Raw genomic sequence first — 9120 nt, forward strand, 5'->3', positions numbered from 1 at the left:
GCTCCTCTTCTGATCTGCAGCTGTCCTCTTAATGGTTTCCACAATGAGACTCATGACCTTGAATTTCTGAGGCACGTCAAAGACATGAAGCAAGTTGATCGTGTGACCTCTAATCATCTTGTGATCTCCAGACTTGGGCAGAAGGGTGTGCCTAAGGATCCAGTTGATCGTAGGCAATCCTGAGAGCAGATAGTGCACTGACCCAAACTTGAATGTGTCAAGAGCTTCATTGGGGATCTCCTTGTACATGTTGGACATGGAGTTATGGTCCATTTTCTTCTTGGCATAGATATCCAAGTCCTCATCTTGCTCTTCTGGGGCATTGATGATCTGTGCCCACTCAGCCACTGTAGATTGGTACCTTGTACCCTCTGACATCCATGTGATCCTTCCATCCGGGTAGAAGTGAGCTGTGGAGTAGAACTGCATGATGAGTTCCTCATTCCACTTTGTGAGCTTCTACCCAACAAAGTCCTCTACTCCACATGCTCTGAAGCTGTCCTGAACTCCTGGGTAGTACTCTTCATTCTCCTTGATGTAGGTCCAGTCGACCCATCTCATGTCACAAACGATTGGCTTCTTGTCAAGCAAAACAGTCTCATAAAAATCTTGTTGCTCCTTGGTGTGAAACCTGTAATCCACGGCAGTCCTTCTCCTAGAAGCATACGGGTCTGCTTCTCTCCACTTTCTGAGCCCTGAGTCTCTCCTGAGCTTCATGTCCTCAGCCACAGGATGAGCATCATTGTGGTCTGGGATCTTGGGCTTGAGCTTCCAAAGGACATTCTCTTCCTCATCCTCAGCAACAGTCTCAGGTACTGGGGACTTGTTCTTTTCAGCTGCAGGTATACTCCTTGTGTTTCTCTTTGGTGCTGTCTTAGGCTTAGATGCAGCCTTGGGTGCTTCCTTGGGCTTGGATGCAGCTGTTCCTGACCTTATGGCATCTCCCATAAGTTTGGCTGCCTTGGGCGCTGGTGCAGCTGCCTCTTCTTCCTCCTCCTCTTCTACCATGATGGAGGCTCTCCCAAGCACTTTGGCTACAGTCTTCTTTACCCTCTCTTTCCTCTTTTTGCCCTCAGCAGCAGTGGGCTCAATGGGAGCAGGTGCAGGCTTCTCAGTTGAGGCTCTAGCCTTTGACATTGGCTGCCTCCCTGCTGGCCTCTTGACTTTCAGGCCTGCCTTTGAGCCTTGAGCTGGCTCAACTCTTTTGGAAGTGGCCTCTTCCTCTGCCACATAGTCTTCATCCTCAGAATTAGACGTTCTCTTCTTCCTTTGATGTGTGGCAGCCTTAGGCAGATTGCTGGGTGTGCTCCTGCTGCCATCATCAGAAGAACTTGAGGGGCTAGTGCCCTCACTCATCACAACTTGCTGCTCTGAGAGGTTCTGGCTGTCACTTTGATCAGACATGTTGCAAACTGGCTGCTGACCCTGTGAATAGATCATGGATAAGATAGAGTGGATGAGCATCACAAAAAGCAGAGATTTTTGCAAAAGAATAATCCAAAAACTTAGTTTTAGTTTTCCACAGAAAGCATCTCGGATCTACCGATTTTCAAACTCGGTGACACCGAAGCAGTTTTGGCACCAGAACTGGTGAACTCGGTCAGACCGAGTCACAGTTCGGTGGCACCGAGACTGCTAGGGTTTCACAGAATTCCAAAATCGGTCGCACCGATAAGTTATTCTCGTTTAGACCGAGTTTCACTTGTGCAATGGCAAAAGCCAGATCGGTGGGACCGAGTTTTTCAACTCGGTGGGTCCGAGATGGTTTCGGCGGAAACCTAAACCTAGAATTTTCGAATCAAACCTAATCTATGAGTGTTTTGACTGGATAGAAGTGTTTCAATCGTGGCAAGAATCAATATGATCACAATGTGCTAGGAATCAGATTGAGGAATGGCACAAAGATCAAGTCCATACCCTAGTACGGCGTGGACTTGCTACGGCGGCAACAGCGGGGCAGAAATCTGTTGACGGCGACGGAGACCAGCGACTGGAGGCTGCTGGCGGCGAGAAGACGATCCGGAGACCATGAAGGCAGAGCAGGCTATCGCGCGGGCGAGGAGGTTTCGGAGAAATTTCCAAAATTCTGCCCGTCACTATATATAGCCCGACCCTGTCGGTGTGACCGAGTGTAACAACTCGGTGGCACCGAGATGCAAAACTGTGTGCAGTTATTGCAACTCGGTGTGACCGAAAAGTTCAAATCGGTTGCACCGAGATCGAAAACCTAGATCAACTTAATGAACTCGGTAGGACCGAAATGGAGTATCGGTCAGACCGAGATTCATAAAGAGGTTTTGGAAGTTTAAGTCTATGACGAATCGGGGACTCCGAGCGCTCCTCACACAGAGTGGTTCGAATCTGACTTGATCAAATTTTGTGATGCAGCATGAATAGAGTTTGAGACGAGAAAAGCATAGATAGCTAGAGGAGGTTCTTAGGCATTCTTGTCCATCCACTTGGCAAAAAGAAATAAAATCGAACAATCAAAACAACAAGTGGATGTCCTCGAATGAGTAAAATATGCAATCAGCATGCTCACACAATAAGATAGCAAATGAAACATGTGGCAAAGCATGCACAACCAATTCTAGCATCTATCAAGCAATTTGCAATGACTAGGTCATCTATATATGAGTATATTGACTTAGGAGTCAAGTGAGAACACTTGATCGTAGGTCATACTCATCGTTTAAGCTCAAGTGGGGTTACCACTTTTACGTAAAGCATTGTTTGGTTCACATCTTTAGAGTTGCGTTAGCTCAAGTCTTAGAGCAAAGCTCCCCCTAGATGTGATATCCCCCCTAAGAGGGATGAACTAACCTTGGGTTTTGTCGATGATGACTTCATGTAGATGTTGAAGATGTGGATGCTCAATGTTGATGTAGATCTCTTGGAGCTATCCATTTGAGTGAATTGCACTTTCAATACCTACATGGGTTAGTCCCACAAGGAACAAACAAGGATATCCATAGACATAGAGTGATGCACACAAAAGATGATGTCCATGAAAACTTTAGGTTACCTTGTCCCTTGTCTTACCAACAAGAGGGTTTGTGACTCCTTGAACTAGTGCAAGATGTGGAAGTTGATTGCACTTGTTCTTGCCACAATGATAAGAGTGAAGTATGTTGGTGGAGTCACCCTCAAGAACTCTCTAGTTCTTCTTCTTTTGGATCCACATCATCTTGATGGGAATCCTTGGAGTTGTAGTCGTACTTGATGAAGTGGAACTTGAAGAAGTCTTGGGAATCCACTTGACTAAGGTCTTAGGAGCTTCTTCAAATGCATCAATTTCCTCTTGAAGCTTGTCCTTGCCTTTTTGCTCGTAGTCTTGTGGTGGAAGATCATCTTGAACTTGTGTCCCCTTGAAAGAAGTATACTTCTCTTGTTGAGGGACAAACTTTGTCTTGGGGTATTGATCTTCTTCCCACTCAACTCCATTGGCATTGAACTTTCGTTCAAAACCAACACCTTGATTCTTCCGGTGCATTCCTTGCTTGCGCACAATTTCCTCGAATTGCTTACTCCCGGCAAGGCTCTTGTACACTCCTTTCTCTATAATTCCCTTCAATAAGCTATTTTCTTGCTCAAGTGTAACTTGGCTAAGAGAATCATTAGTGGAATCAAGAGAACTACTAGAGGCAACAATATTGGATTTAGCATGATCATTGTTACTACTAGAGGAGGAATCTTTCTTGTTAGATTTGACTTGAGGCATGTAAGTGGATAAGAGTAAACGTTTGGCAATGTAAGAAGAACTTTTCTTACGGAGATCATCATTGATTGCCTTTAAGAACTCATGCTCTTGCTCAAGATTGAGCTTTTCAAAGCGTAGCTTCTCATGAGCTCTTAAAAGTTCTCGATGATCTTTGAAGATAGTGTCATGAGCTAACTTAAGAGTTTTTAGTTCTTTAGTTAGAGCCTCAATCTTCTCCTTATCATTGTCATTCGTTTTATCTTGATTAGCATGATTAATTGGTCTTTCATCATAGTATTCATCACTAGAGTTGTCACCAATTAAATCATCACCTAACAAGTCATCTTCATCACTATTGAAATCAACATACTCGGGGTGTGTTACCTTAGGACCTTTGGCCATGAAGCATCTTCCAATTCCTTCATTTGGTGAGTCAAATATGTCGTAGGAGTTGGTTGACACAAGTGCTAGACCGGCAACACCTTCATCTTGAGTATCTTCGGAGTCGGAGTGATAACTTCTCTCAGAGTGGCTGTCGGAGTCGGAGCCGGATACCCATTCACCAACATGAGCTTGATATCTTCGTCTTGTGTAGCTCCTTGATGATTTTTCCTTCCTTTCCGAATCCTTGCTTCTCCGTGAGTATCTTCATTCATAACGATCATCTCTGCTCCTTCTCTCTCTTGGTGGTGATCCTTTGCTTCTTCTTCTTGGAGAATCTTCTCTTCTCTTGTAGGGAGCCGTACACTCATTAGAATAGTGTCCGGGTCTTCCACAATTGTAACAGTTTCGCTCTCGACTGGAAGATCTTTTGTCATTGTAGGACCTTGATTTGGAGCTTCTATCTTTGCTTCTACTCTTGTAGAACTTGTTGAAGTTCTTCACCATTAAGCTCAATTCTTCATTTAAGTCTTGTTTCTCACTTGATGATGTAGGGGCTTCACATGAGGCTTTGTAGGCACCACTTGATTTGTTGTGAAGTTCCTCTTTATCCTTAAGTGACATCTCATGAGCAACAATTCTTCCAATCACGTCCGTTGGCTTGAGATCTTTGTAATTGGGCATCATTTGGATCAATGTGCACACGATATCATATTTTCCATCCAAGGCTCTTAGGATCTTCTTGATGATGAATTTATCGGTCATCTCTTCACTTCCTAAGCCGGCAATCTCATTTGTGATGAGAGCAAGCCTAGAGTACATTTCAGCGACACCTTCACCATCCTTCATCTTGAACTTGTCAAGTTGGCTTTGAAGCACATCCAACTTGGATTCCTTGACGGAGTCGGTACCTTCGTGCATATCAATCAAAGTGTCCCAAATTTCCTTTGCATTCTCAAGGCGGCTGATTTTGTTGAATTCTTCGGGGCACAATCCGTTGAAGAGAATATCACAATCTTGAGCATTGTATTGCAACATCTTCAACTCTTCCGCGGTAGCTTCACGGTTTGGTTCTCTCCCATCAAAGAAGTCACCTTGCAAACCAACACACACAATAGCCCAAACGGCGGGGTTATGTCCAAGAATATGCATTTTCATTTTATGCTTCCAACTAGCAAAATTAGTACCATCAAAGTAAGGACCTCTATGGTGATAATTTCCCTCGCTAGACGCCATACTCTCCTAGGTTGTGAAACCAAGGCTATGACCACCAAAAGCTATGGAGATCAAGCAAATGGAGACCAAAGCTCTGATACCACTTGTAGGATCGAAGTATGTCTAGAGGGGGGTGATTAGACTACTTGACCAAATAAAAACTTAACCTTTTCCCAATTTTAGTTCTTGGCAGATTTTAGCTATTTTAGTACAAGTCAAGCAATCGTCACACAATTCAAGCAAGCATGCAAAGAGTATATTGGCAGAGGAAAGTAAAGCATGCAACTTGCAAGAATATAAAGGGAAGGGTTTGGAGAATTCAAACGCTATTGGAGACACGGATGTTTTTCCCGTGGTTCAGATAGGTGGTGCTATCCTACATCCACGTTGATGGAGACTTCAACCCACGAAGAGTAACGGTTGCGCGAGTCCACACAGGGCTCCACCCAAGGGCAACGGTTGCGCGAGTCCACGAAGGGCTCCACCCACGAAGGGTCCACGAAGAAGCAACCACCCACAAAGGGTCCACGAAGAAGCAACCTTGTCTATCCCACCATGGCCATCGCCCACGAAGGACTTGCCTCACTAGCGGTAGATCTTCACGAAGTAGGCGATCTCCTTGCCCTTACAAACTCCTTGGTTCAACTCCACAATCTTGTCGGAGGCTCCCAAGTGACACCTAGCCAATCTAGGAGACACCACTCTCCAAGAAGTAACAAATGGTGTGTAGGTAATGAACTCCTTGCTCTTGTGCTTCAAATGATAGTCTCCCCAACACTCAACTCTCTCATAGAATTTGGATTTGGTGGAAAGAAGATTTGAGTGGAAAGCAACTTGGGAAGGCTAGAGATCAAGATTCATATGGTAGGAATGGGATGTCTTGATCTCAACACATGAGTAGGTGGTTCTCTCTCAGAACAAATGATTTGGAATGATGTGTGTGTTCTAATGGCTCTCTCTTGGAATGAGAAAGAGGTGGAGGGGTATATATAGCCTCCACACAAAATCCAACCGTTACACAGTTTTCCAATCTCGGTGGGACCGAATCATAAAACTCGGTCTGACTGAAATAGTAAACCTAGTGACCGTTAGGAATTTCGGTGGGACTGACATGCAACTCGGTAGGACCGATTCGGTTAGGGTTTGGGCATAATGTAATCTCGGTGAGACCGATTACACAAACTCGGTGAGACCGAGTTTGGTAATTAGCTAACCAGAGAGTTGGTCAGGCAAACTCGGTGGGACCGATTTGCTCTTTCGGTGGAACCGAGTGGAACTCGGTGAGACCGAAAAGTTACAAAGGGGAAACACTGAGTTTACATTGCAATCTCGGTGGGACCGATTCGCTCTTTCGGTGGGACCGAAAAGTTACGAAAGGGAAACAGAGAGTTTGCAACCCCATCTCGGTGGGACCGAGATCCTTATCGGTAGAACCGAATTGCTAGGGTTTGGCAGTGGCTTATGACAAATGAAAACTCGGTGGCGCCGGATAGGAAGAATCGGTAGGACCGAGTTTGGCTTAGGGTTTAGGTCATATGTGGAAGTGGGAAAGTAGCTGAGGGTTTTGGAGCATATCACTAAGCACATGAAGCAAGAGGCTCATTAAGCAACACCTCATCCCTCCTTGATAGTATTGGCTTTTCCTAAAGACTCAATGTGATCTTGGATCACTGAAATATAAAATGAAGAGTCTTGAGCTTTTGAGCTTGAGCCAATCCTTTGTCCTTAGCATTTTGAGGGTTCCACTTTCACATCCATGCCATGCCAATCATTGAGCTTTCCTGAAATAATCATCTTGGAATAGCATTAGCTCAATGAGCTATATGTTGTTATGAATTACCAAAACCACCTAGGGATAGTTGCACTTTCACAAAGGTACATGTTGGGTTGGCGTATTTCGAGATTAGGATCTGTCACTCCGATTGTCGGAGAGGTATCTTTGGGCCCTCTCGGTAATGCACATCACTGAAGCCTTGCAAGCATTGCAACTAATGAGTTAGTTGCGGGATGATGTATTACGGAATGAGTAAAGAGACTTGCCGGTAACGAGATTGAACTAGGTATGGGATACCGACGATCGAATCTCGGGCAAGTAACATACCGATGACAAAGGGAACAACATATGTTGTTTTGCGGTCTGACCGATAAAAGATCTTCGTAGAATATGTAGGAGCCAATATGAGCATCCAGGTTCCGCTATTGGTTATTGACCGGAGACGTGTCTCGGTCATGTCTACATTGTTCTCGAACCCGTAGGGTCCGCACGCTTTAGGTTTCGATGACAGTTATATTATGAGTTTATGCGTTTTGATGTACCGAAAGTTGTTTGGAGTCCCGGATGTGATCACGGACATGACGAGGAGTCTCGAAATGGTCGAGACATAAAGATTGATATATTGGAAGCCTATGTTTGGATATCGGAAGTGTTCCGGGTGAAATCGAGATTTTACCGGATTACCGGGAAGTTACCGGAACCCCCCCCCCCCCCGAGAGGAATATGGGCCTTAGTGGGCCTTAGTGGAAGAGAGGAGAGGTGGCCAAAGATGGGCCGCGCGCCCCTCCCCCCCCTTGGTCCGAATAGGACAAGGAGAGGGGGCCGGCCCCCCTTCCTCCTCTCTCTCCTCTTTCCCCCCCTCCGTGAATCCTATTCCAACTAGGAAAGGGGGGGAGTCCTACTCCCGGAGGGAGTAGGACTCCTCCTGGCGCGCCTCCTCTTGGCCGCCCCCCCCCCTTTTGAACCTTTATATACGGAGGCAAGGGGCACCCCTAAGGACACAAGTTGATCCACGTGATCATATTCTTAGCCGTGTGCAGTGCCCCCTTCCACCATAGTCATCGATAATATTGTAGCGGTGCTTAGGCGAAGCCCTGCGACAGTAGTACATCAAGATCGTCACCACGCCGTCGTGCTGATGGAACTCTTCCCCGACACTTTGCTGGATCGGAGTCCGGGGATCGTCATCGAGCTGAATGTGTGCTAGAACTCGGAGGTGCCGTAGTTTCGGTGCTTGATTGGTCGGGCCGTGAAGATGTACGACTACATCAACTAAGTTAACGCTTCCGTTGTCAATCTACAAGGGTACGTAGATCACACTCTCCCCTCTCGTTGCTATGCATCACCATGATCTTGCGTGTGCGTAGGAAATTTTTTGAAATTACTACGTTCCCCAACAGTGGCATCCGAGCCTAGGTTTTATATGTTGATGTTATATGCACCAGTAGAACACAAGTGAGTTGTGGGCGATATAAGTCATACTGCTTACCAGCATGTCATACTTTGGTTCGGCGGTATTGTTGGACGAAGCGGCCCGGACCGACATTACGCGTACGCTTACTCAAGACCGGTTCTCCCGACGTGCTTTGCACATAGGTGGCTTGCGGGTGACAGTTTCTCCAACTTTAGTTGAACCGAGTGTGGCTACGCCCGGTCCTTGTGAAGGTTAAAACAGCACCAACTTGACAAACTATCGTTGTGGTTTTGATGCGTAGGTAAGATTGGTTCTTGCTTAAGCCCGTAGCAGCCACGTAAAACATGCAACAACAAAGTAGAGGACGTCTAACTTGTTTTTGCAGGGCATGTTGTGATGTGATATGGTCAAGACATGATGCAAAATTTTATTGTATGAGATGATCATGTTTTGTAACCGAGTTATCGGCAACTGGCAGGAGCCATATGGTTGTCGCTTTATTGTATGCAATGCAATCGCGCTGTAATGCTTTACTTTATCACTAAGCGGTAGCGATAGTCGTGGAAGCATAAGATTGGCGAGACGACAACGATGCTACGATGGAGATCAAGGTGTCGCGCCGGTGACGATGGTGAT

This window comes from Triticum urartu, chromosome 2A (genome assembly GCF_056163025.1).
Source record: "Triticum urartu cultivar PI428250 chromosome 2A, HENAU_Tu73, whole genome shotgun sequence".
NCBI classification, from domain to species: Eukaryota; Viridiplantae; Streptophyta; class Magnoliopsida; order Poales; family Poaceae; genus Triticum; species Triticum urartu.